We start from the raw sequence: 9,825 nt of genomic DNA on the forward strand, positions 1-9,825 counted from the left end.
GGTGCTTTGAAATAGAGGCAAAGCTGTTCTTTTTATATGAATTACTTATCACTGCTATGATATTATGGAGGGCAAGAAAGATTGTGATTTCCTATTGCAAATGTATGAAGAATGCCATAAGACTCTGTGATTTTAATAGATTTGTTTTCAAGCACGATTTCCCGGAATAGCATGCTGCACGGTATATTTTACAGGCCATTAAAACAAGTATTATCATTAAAAAGCTTGTTTTGTTTGATATAATTTCTTAATTCTGAAATTGTTATTATCTGGAAAACATAAAAGATCCAATAGAGTTCTAACTTATATGACAACCATAGATTCTGAAAATATAACATCTTTTTGACCACCAAAAATAAATAAATAATAATAATAATAAAAAGGTAAGGAAAGAAAGAAAACAAATTAAATGACATCTTATTAATAGGAAATGTATTTCTTCTGTGGAACACAAAATAAGTTGTCTTTTTTTTTGCCAATGCAAGTCAATGCTGACAAAAACTGTTTGGTTACTAATGTTCTTCAAAATAACTTCAGTGTTCTGCAGAAGACAGAACGGTTTGGAACAACTTGAGGGTGAATACATTTTCATTTTTGGCTGAACTATCTCTTTAAGCTGCTGTTTAGCTGAGACCCAGGGTTGTCCTGCACTCATCAGCACCAAAGTTCTTTTGCGAGACCTTCTCAGGTAACAGCTACACAACGACGGAATCTGAGTGAAATAAAAACTGACCTTTTCTTTTGAGTCAAACCCAAAGTTAGAGTAATCTTAGCTGATGCTTAGTAATGATGCCTGCTAAATACATCAGGCAAAGTTATAAGGAGAAAATGTGTCTGCTGTGCAGTCTGTAAGAATAGTGAGATCAAAAAAGTTTAAATACACTTTCAAATATTATTTTAATTCCTCCTATATATATAAACCCCACTAGGCTTTCAGTTTTTTGTTTTTTTTTGACAGATAGTACCAGCATTTTTACATGAAACCAAGCAAGAAGCTCTAAGGAAGATGATATGAGATTTAAACACCACAGGCTAAACCTTCCTGAATGTTGTTTAACGGCTGAATGAGACATTTCCACAACAATGACTAAAGAGGCACATCTATACACAGTTTCTAAACGGATGAGTGGACATTTTATGTTGAAGCATGAAGATATAGTCTGTGATCTCAGTATTTCTGTGATGGTGAGCCAGGCTCTGTCTTAAAATGGGAGTGTACCTGTAACATTTTACCGGAGTTACAATGTGGGATTTTCCCCATCTTAAAACCATAGAGTGATTGTTAACAACAGATATATGAGGGTGGAGGATGAGTGGGAATATATGAGCTTTGCTCCATTTCAGAACTGAAAGACAAACAATTGTCAAATTAAAAAATCACAAGTGCTCTGATTTCTATTGTCATATACAAATTTGATTAAGTCTGTAAAACATGGTTTAATAAATAAAAAGTCAATGCTTCCCTAAGTTCCATGTAATTATTTTGTTTGTTTTGTGCAAATGTCACAGTAGCTATTAGGTCACCGCTTTAACTCAAGAGAGTTCATGTCACAAAATACTCCCTGGCACTTGAAGAACCAATATTTTTCCGTCTGTCTGAGCTGAAATAGATGCCTTTGTCTGTCCTTCTAGCAGGTGGTCCGAGGCACTTTACAGGCAACACTTAAATCCTTCATCCATGCCCTCTCTCAGCCCCGCCTCATGCACTTAATGGATGCACCCTTATTTTCATCACCTCAGACATGGCCTCAAAGAGCTCTCAAAGAAACCCTATCAGATAGGTGTGTGTGTGTGTGTGTGTGTGTGTGTGTGTGTGTGTGTGTGTGTGTGTGAGAGAGAGAGTGGCATGGGTCCACAGACAGGTGTGTAAGTGAGGGATCTGTCTCTGTGGCCCAATCAGACATTGCAGGTGTTCCCACAGCACATGTCAGCATGTCCCGGGTCTCTGATCTTCAAGGCCCTGTGTTTGTCAGCTGCGAAAATGGGGCGGGAGTTCATGCAAGCCCGTGGAAATACAGCCTCGGTAGCTTTGTAGTCCGTGTGGATTACAATAGTACATAATTCATATCTTTACAGACTGGGGGAAGTGGCAAAGTCTCACCTGGTGTTTTAAGTTGTAGTCTCAGGGCAGATTTGTGTTTGCACATGGGTGGTGTCTGACAATATCCTCAGCAACTGTTTATCTGGAACCCTTCTGCATGAATTACCTATTTAAAGCCAAAGGACAATGCTGAATGATCAGTTGAATAATACATTAAGGGTAAAAAAAATTAGGGGTTATATACATCTGTATAATTAATGTATTTTAATACAGTAAATATTGTGAAATATTATTACAATTTGAAAATGTAATTTAAAAATGTAATTTAGTCCTGTGATGGCAAAGTAGAATTTTCAGCAGCTATTACTCTGGTTATTTGAAATGCAATAATGTTTCACAATATTACTGTTTTACTGTATTTGTGATCAAATAAATGCTGTCTTGGTGAGCATAAGGGATATCGTTAAAAAAAAATGTAAAAATCTTTATTATACTTTTTGGACAAATATTCAATGTTATTCTGAAACTTTGAATTTTAAAGTCTTTTCGAATTGTGAAACGTAAAGCTTACTTTTTTTCAATACAATAAAAAGTATATGATTACTGGGACTGTCAAACTCCAAAATGAGCAACATTAAAGTTTCATAAAAGTTGACCATATGACTTTAGATCTCCTTGATGTATTCACAACAGTTCACAAGGCAAAAAGTGGTTTTCAATTGTTAAAGAATGGTTCTTCTGAGTCTAAACTTTTTAAAAAACATGTCTAAAGAAGTAAGAAGTAACAGTGAATCAACTATCTTCAAGGTTTCCTGAGGATCCTTCTGTGTAGAGTAGCATGTTGTAGGTGTAGAGGAGTTAATAATATCCTTTCACACCTTTTTGGCACATCACCTTGCCACATTTTGTGCTGTATGTCTTACCACTCCTCAAGTAGGCAATGAAGATGTGATGTTTTTATATTGACTTTGACGCTTAAGCTGTCAACTGTAGCTAAAATGTTGTTCTGTTGTTTGCATCACTATGGAGACATCAGGAGCAACTCACACGATCCAACTAGTGGTTATGCATTTTAAGACTTTTAAACACCTCTTACAACGTTGCATGTCTTTTTCTATCATGTATTTAGAAACTGGCAATTTCTAAACATGTCTTTTGCAAACGGATAAACAATAGGCCTACAGTTCAGAGTGTGAAAATGATGTATGTTAAAACCAAAGATCACAATTAGCAAAATAGCTCAGATCAATGTGACTAAATTTTTAAAAACTGTCATTTTGAGCGTCTCTGCAGTAGACTTCACATCATCTGAAAGGCTCTTCCCCACCCCCAGACTTTTTACGGAGACCATCTCACATCTGCTGAGCAAACTATTCCGATTCTCCCAGAGGGGCCCAGATCTGGCCCTCTCCTTGGCCCATGTGTCCACATTATAAAGCCACAAATTAGCTCTTGACATTTGGGCACCATAATTGCTCCTCAAAAGCATGAGGCATCAATTAGGCTCCCAGCAGTGTGACAGCTTATCCCTATAGGACATGTCTGATCTGAGGACAGAAGCTACTCACGGCCGGAAAATTGCAGCCTTCCGAAGTATCAGAGATATTCGACTTTAAGAATCTGAATAGGAACTTCTTACCTTAATAAGATAAACCAACCATTGATTTTTTTTAATATAACAAATGATCAGATTCCATCATTTATTCATGTGCTATTCAAATTCATATTCACTTTTGAAATGCAGAAGAAATTATTTGGAAATGGCATCATAGATGTCTTTGATTCTCCACAGCAGGCTTTTCCCACAAAGCTCCCTTAACCTAAAGGTCAACACAAAGGTCAATTGGTTAATTTCCATAATTTCCACCCAAAACATACTTAAAGCAATTCAGTCAGCCGCTACAACATGCAATAACATCCTTGAGTGAAATAGAAAATCATTAGTGTTTGTTTTACATGCTAATACAAAAACGACTATGAGATTAACACTTTGCAAACCTGGGTCATTATTTGAGAAGGTCAATGAAACACAAATGACGAATTTAAATTTTTTGGGGAAAACTTGTAAAAAGGGCGATGCAGAGGTTGCATAGTCCATGAAAGGTATGTGCACTGTACGCTCAACGCTAGCAAGTGAAAGTGGAAATGTGCATTGTTGGCCATAAGTGAGGTGGAAAATTGCTAACCCATTTGTCATTGTGCTCCTTGATGGAGAGGTCAATCAATGGATTCTTTCATGACAAGCCTGCAGAGTTGAATGTTTTTCCATGGCCTCACCCCTTCACACCTGGACTGCCAGGTAAAATAACAAAACAAGAAGAGCACAAAATAAAGGAGGGTTTAGCAGAGGACTGCCTTGTTGGCCAAGGAAAACTGATAGGTGAGAGGAATTTGTCATGCACTGTGTTCAGTTTGCATTCAATAGGGTGCATGGCAGAAGAAAACATTTGGGATTTTGTCACAAAATCTCTTCATACCTTTTCCAGTATGTACTGTTAGCATGCAGATGCTTTAAATGCTCATGCCCTTAAACCCCAAGGGTAATTTTCAAGCATTAATAATACATCAGAAAACAGTCAAAGGACTCTATAAACTCATTACATCGATGAGGATGTTGAGAGATTACTTTGTTTACCTGGCTCGGCATTAAAGCAGTTCATTCATCATGTGTTTTCCTGATTAACTTTCATTCGGTTCCTGCTAGAGTTCCTTTGCATTCAAGGGTGAGAGGAGATTTCGGTTTACATGACAAATTGCTCGTTGTCTAAATGCAAATATCTTTGATTCCCCTTAATAACCCCATCAGAACCTATTGACGTCTCTTGAGGAGAAATTATTTCCGCTTGTCAAGCGCTTGTCTGGATTCCAGTTGCCTAAATCAATAGTCTCCTCCCTTATTGGGACGGTGGTTGATTTTGTTGTTCGGTGAGAAAAAATCAGTCACTTCTTCTAGCACTTATTCTCTTACTATTCTAAGAAAAAAAGTGATTATGTTCTGTATATTACAAGGAATTTCAAAGGAAAAGTGTAAAAGGAAACTGTCAGGGTAAACAGACAAATATGTATATTGATATATTGATATATTGTATATGCATTGTATATGCATATGCGTGTGTGTGTGTAAAATGACAAAATGACAAACTAATTAAATAATAATGTATATATAAATTTAAATTTTGCTGCAAATGAAAATGGAAATAAAAGCCCAAATTTTAGTCAGTATGAGGATATAAGTCTCATGCTTCTGTTTTGACAGTGAATGTTATGGCTCAGTTCAATTTAATGAACCCAAAACACCATGTGTTATGTTTCTGTCTTTTCCGTCTACATCATCATCAGCTGTAGTGGCACCTGAAATCCAGAGGATGTTTTTACTTGGTGAAATCCCATGTGTAGAGTCTTGGTTTCTTTGACATGGCCTGCAGGGATCATATATACAGAGATCAAAGCGTAAATATCAAAAAGAGCGGCCACCTGTCAATGTGTACGCATGCAATTAAAACGCTCCCATCAAGACACTTTATAAATCATAGGGCTGAGCACTGCAGGTTCTGACAAGACATCAGATGTGTTTGAAAACACTATCACAGGCAGCATGGGAAGATGACAGAAGGGGTCAGGGGTTAAATGATCATATCCTGATGATATTATCACTTTTTAGTTCTTGAAATAAAATGGTAGATTGGTGGCTCTCTGAATATATATTTTTTTACTAAAGATTTGATGTAATATTTGATCATTAATTCATGAATCAATTTTGCTGCAAGAAAGATGCAGACCAATTTGCTGAGGTGTGGCAGACAGCCATTTACCATCACTTTGTCAAGACATTATTTATACAAAAAAAAAAGAGAACATGTAAATGAGCCAAATCAAAATCCTTGGCTTTTTTGATAAACCAACATCAAAATAAATTTGATGTGATCTCCCTTCTGTGCTGGAGTACATGCCCTCAGGCCTGTACATTTCATTAGAACAACGAACACTGACAAATTCAAATGGCTTGAGATCAAATGTGCACAGGCAGGTTATCAAAGGAGCTATTTTTACATGTGCTTTGTAGTTTTTATCTGTTGAATGTAGTTCATAACAGACATTAAAGTCTCTTAAAGAGCTCAGAAGACCACAAGTATACTTAAGAAGAAAATAAGATTTAACATTAAAAAAAAATTTCCAGTGAGAAAGAAAAGAGTTTAAAAAGCTGATATTCATTATTATGATGTGATGGCAAAGATAACAGGCGTCAATAGTTTGGCATTTTCAAGCACTGAACAAAATCCAAAGCTGTCACAGAAAACTCAATAAATAAAACCAACAGGATCCACGGTTGTCGGCTTCTTGAGGATGGATTTTTTTCGGGCCTTATCAGGGAGCTCAGGTACAGAAGTTAATCAGCGGAGTACAAAGGAGGCCTTTATTTTGGTGAAACCTCTATGTTCTCCGATATCAAAGGCAACACAAGCTACCACAACAAGATGCTGCACAAGGTGATAAGATGTATACCATCTGACATGCAGAAGAATTTCTGGAGGGAACCTGGAGAATTAGAAATGTGAGATTCTGATATGGAAAGGTCACTCATTAAATATAGTTCAGGTCAGATGTCTCTATGGGCATTTCCCAGTCTAATATCAAGCTGATTTGGGGGTTACTTTTCAAGCAATTAAAATATTTAATAACTTCATATAGCCTATAGTTAAAAAAAATGTCCATAAAAACGTACTACTGTTCAAACTTATACACTACTACTTCCACACTACTGTTCAAAAGTGGGCAAGAAATATAAAAAAAAGAATTTTATTCAGCAAGGATGCATTAAAATGTGAGAGAAAAGAGAGAGAGAGAAAAATCTATTTAACATAAATGCTGTTCCTTTGAACTGTCTATTCATCAGAAAAAAAAAAAATATATATATATATATATATATATATTATAGAATAAAGATAGACATTTCTGGAGCAGCAAATCAGCATATTAGAATGATTTCTGAAAGATCATGTGATACTGAAGACTGGAGTAATGATGCTGAAAATTCAGCTTCACATCATAGGAATAAATTACATTTTCAAATAATATTAAAACAGAAAACACTTATTCTAAATTATAATAATATATTGTATAAAACAGCCTTATTGAGCATAAGAGACTTCTTTCAAAAACATAAAAAAATCTCACAAACCCCAATCTGTTGAACAGCAGTGTATATAATATGTGGTCAGCTCTACTTTGCATTTTTCTATATTTTAGATTCTAAACCTGAAGGCTATAATAAAGAAATAAGTAAAGATTATTACCAAGCAATTTAAAATATATATATATATTATTTAGATGCGTTGTGTTTTCTTCCTTTGAACTGAACTGCTTTAATTTGGGGTTAAACTGTTATTTCTAAGAAGTGCATGGAAAAACTTAATGTCGTCTGATTTGAAGTTTGGCTTCTGAGACCAATCTGACCCCAGCCGTAATTATCTGGAGGGGAAATGGTTTAGGCAGACAGGTATAGATGGAGTTCCCAGCAACATACAGCGCTGTGGTCTCGGGTAATAGATAAGCGTTAAAATGACATCCTCTTGCTCCAAATAGAGATTTTAAATCAAAAGTCATTATTCTGGTTAAGTTTCAGTTAATCTTTTAATATCCTTCCCATATAGATCCAGTGGAGATATCACGATTGATTAAAGACGAGTGAGCAGCTGAAGAATGCATGTGCCAGCGTTTCCTTACACAGCAGGGCTCAGAATGACCCAGTGCTTTAGATGTTAATTATCCCACAGTAATGTATGCACACCCCCCTCTGCCCTCTACCCCGCCATTCCCTGTCAAAAAATAAATAAATAAAGAACGGAAAATTATTAATTCAGGCTTTCTTCCATATAAAATATTTTATATTATATTCATTCACATTTATTTTAGCACTATAAAGTAGTACAAATTAGTGCAGAATTGCAGGTATTACTCCACCGTCGCCAGTTAACAATCTGCAATACTATTATTTTAGCATGACAGACAGAACAGACTTTGCTTGGAACAAAAAATAAATAAAAGTAGGACAGCTACATTCCTAAAATTAGATTCAAGGAATGAGTTACACCAAATTTTGCACAAAAATGCTGACAATTTGTGTAGAACCAACAAAATAAATAAAACATTATTTATCCCTGCACTGGTCCCAAGAGATTCCTTCATGGGATGCCATAAATAGTACATGTACAGATTTTGAGCAGTCTCAAAGAAAGAAACTCTTTTATTTGTCAAAAAGCAGCTAGACTTTGCAGACATCTACAGGAATGTTCTTCCTCACAGCCAATAATTCCAGAAGCTCTATGGCTCTGACTTCACATGGCCCACTCTAACACGAAAAACAGTGACAGCTATTCAGCTTTATTCCAAGCTTGTTGCAGATGTGTACGAATCAGCAGATCAAAGTAGCTCTGTGTGCACATTATGGCTTTTCTGAGGTTTTGAAGAGCTGAAGCGCTGCTTAGTCTGACATTCCCCCTGTCACCATCAAACAAAAGCATCTCTCTCTCTTGAGAAAGGGATGTGAGCTCCAAGATGAGCTTCAGAGATGGTGACCAATCACAACAGTGTGCACAATCCGTTGCCTTGAGGCGAGAAACAGTAAGGTTTATGTTGTCACTTTCAAGACATCATATGTTTTTCTTCTTACGTTCTTGAGCGCTTGTCAAAAAAAGAAAAGAGTGAGCATTTTTGATTTGCTGTAGATGTAAAAGCACCGGTGATCATGGGAATGCATTCCTTACCCGCATGGGTCATGTATGTGCATTTCCATGTCTTCCAGCGTTTACAAGAAAAACAAGCAGAGAATTAAACATGTAGTGATGTCTTGCTGAGAAATCCCACTCTGTCAACAAGAAACAGTTACGCCATGTTCAAGAGCAGATATAGTGTTCCTCGCCGCTGTCTGCTGTGTGTGTGCACCTGAGAGCTGAATAATGTCTAAATTACAACTGGAACAAAAGATTCTTTTATGCAGGGAGCACTGGGCAGAGATGACAGCTATAATATTGGCCTCGGTACATACAGGTAACATTCTAGGTAGGAGGAAATAGCCTTTTTAAGCTTGACATTGACATGCAGAACTGATAACATAGGGTTGTGGGATATATGGGGGAAACATTAGATGGCATTAATGTTGTGCTATGCGGTGTAGATAAGAAGAAGAACAGCAAACATCTTATTTTGTGAAAGTGTACACTCCAGTTGGTTGCTTTAGACCAGTGGTCACCAACCTTTTTAGGCCCAAGATCCCTGACCTCGGCCTTTATGAAAGACAAGATCTACCTATTGAAGAATTGATAGAAAAAGACATCCCAGATTGTACTTCAAATTTGAGGCCTTTTACTTTGTATTTTAATTAGTGATGCGCTGATCATAGCTGATTCAGAATTCAGATTTTTTTTCTTTCTTTCTTTTTTTTAAACTAGCAAATTGGCTGATACTGATACAGACTTTCGATCGACGGGTTGGCGACCACTGCTTTAGACCATTACTGACCTGAATAAAATCATATATAGTGTTTACAATGAAGGAATCCATTGTATCGCTACTTTTTAGGGGAATTTCAATAAGTGGTATACTTTGTGTGATTTTTCTCTGGCTTATTTTAACATTTTTTAATTGAATTTTAATTTTTTATCCAAATCAAGGGAAAAAACTGGGGGATGAATACAATGTTGACACACTGTAAACAAAATCTGTGACATTTACGGTAAAATACCGGCAGCTGTGGTTGCCAGAACTTCACCGTTAAAAATATGGTA

Source organism: Sinocyclocheilus anshuiensis, unplaced genomic scaffold (assembly GCF_001515605.1).
Source record: "Sinocyclocheilus anshuiensis isolate Anshui unplaced genomic scaffold, SAMN03320099.WGS_v1.1 scaffold227, whole genome shotgun sequence".
NCBI classification, from domain to species: Eukaryota; Metazoa; Chordata; class Actinopteri; order Cypriniformes; family Cyprinidae; genus Sinocyclocheilus; species Sinocyclocheilus anshuiensis.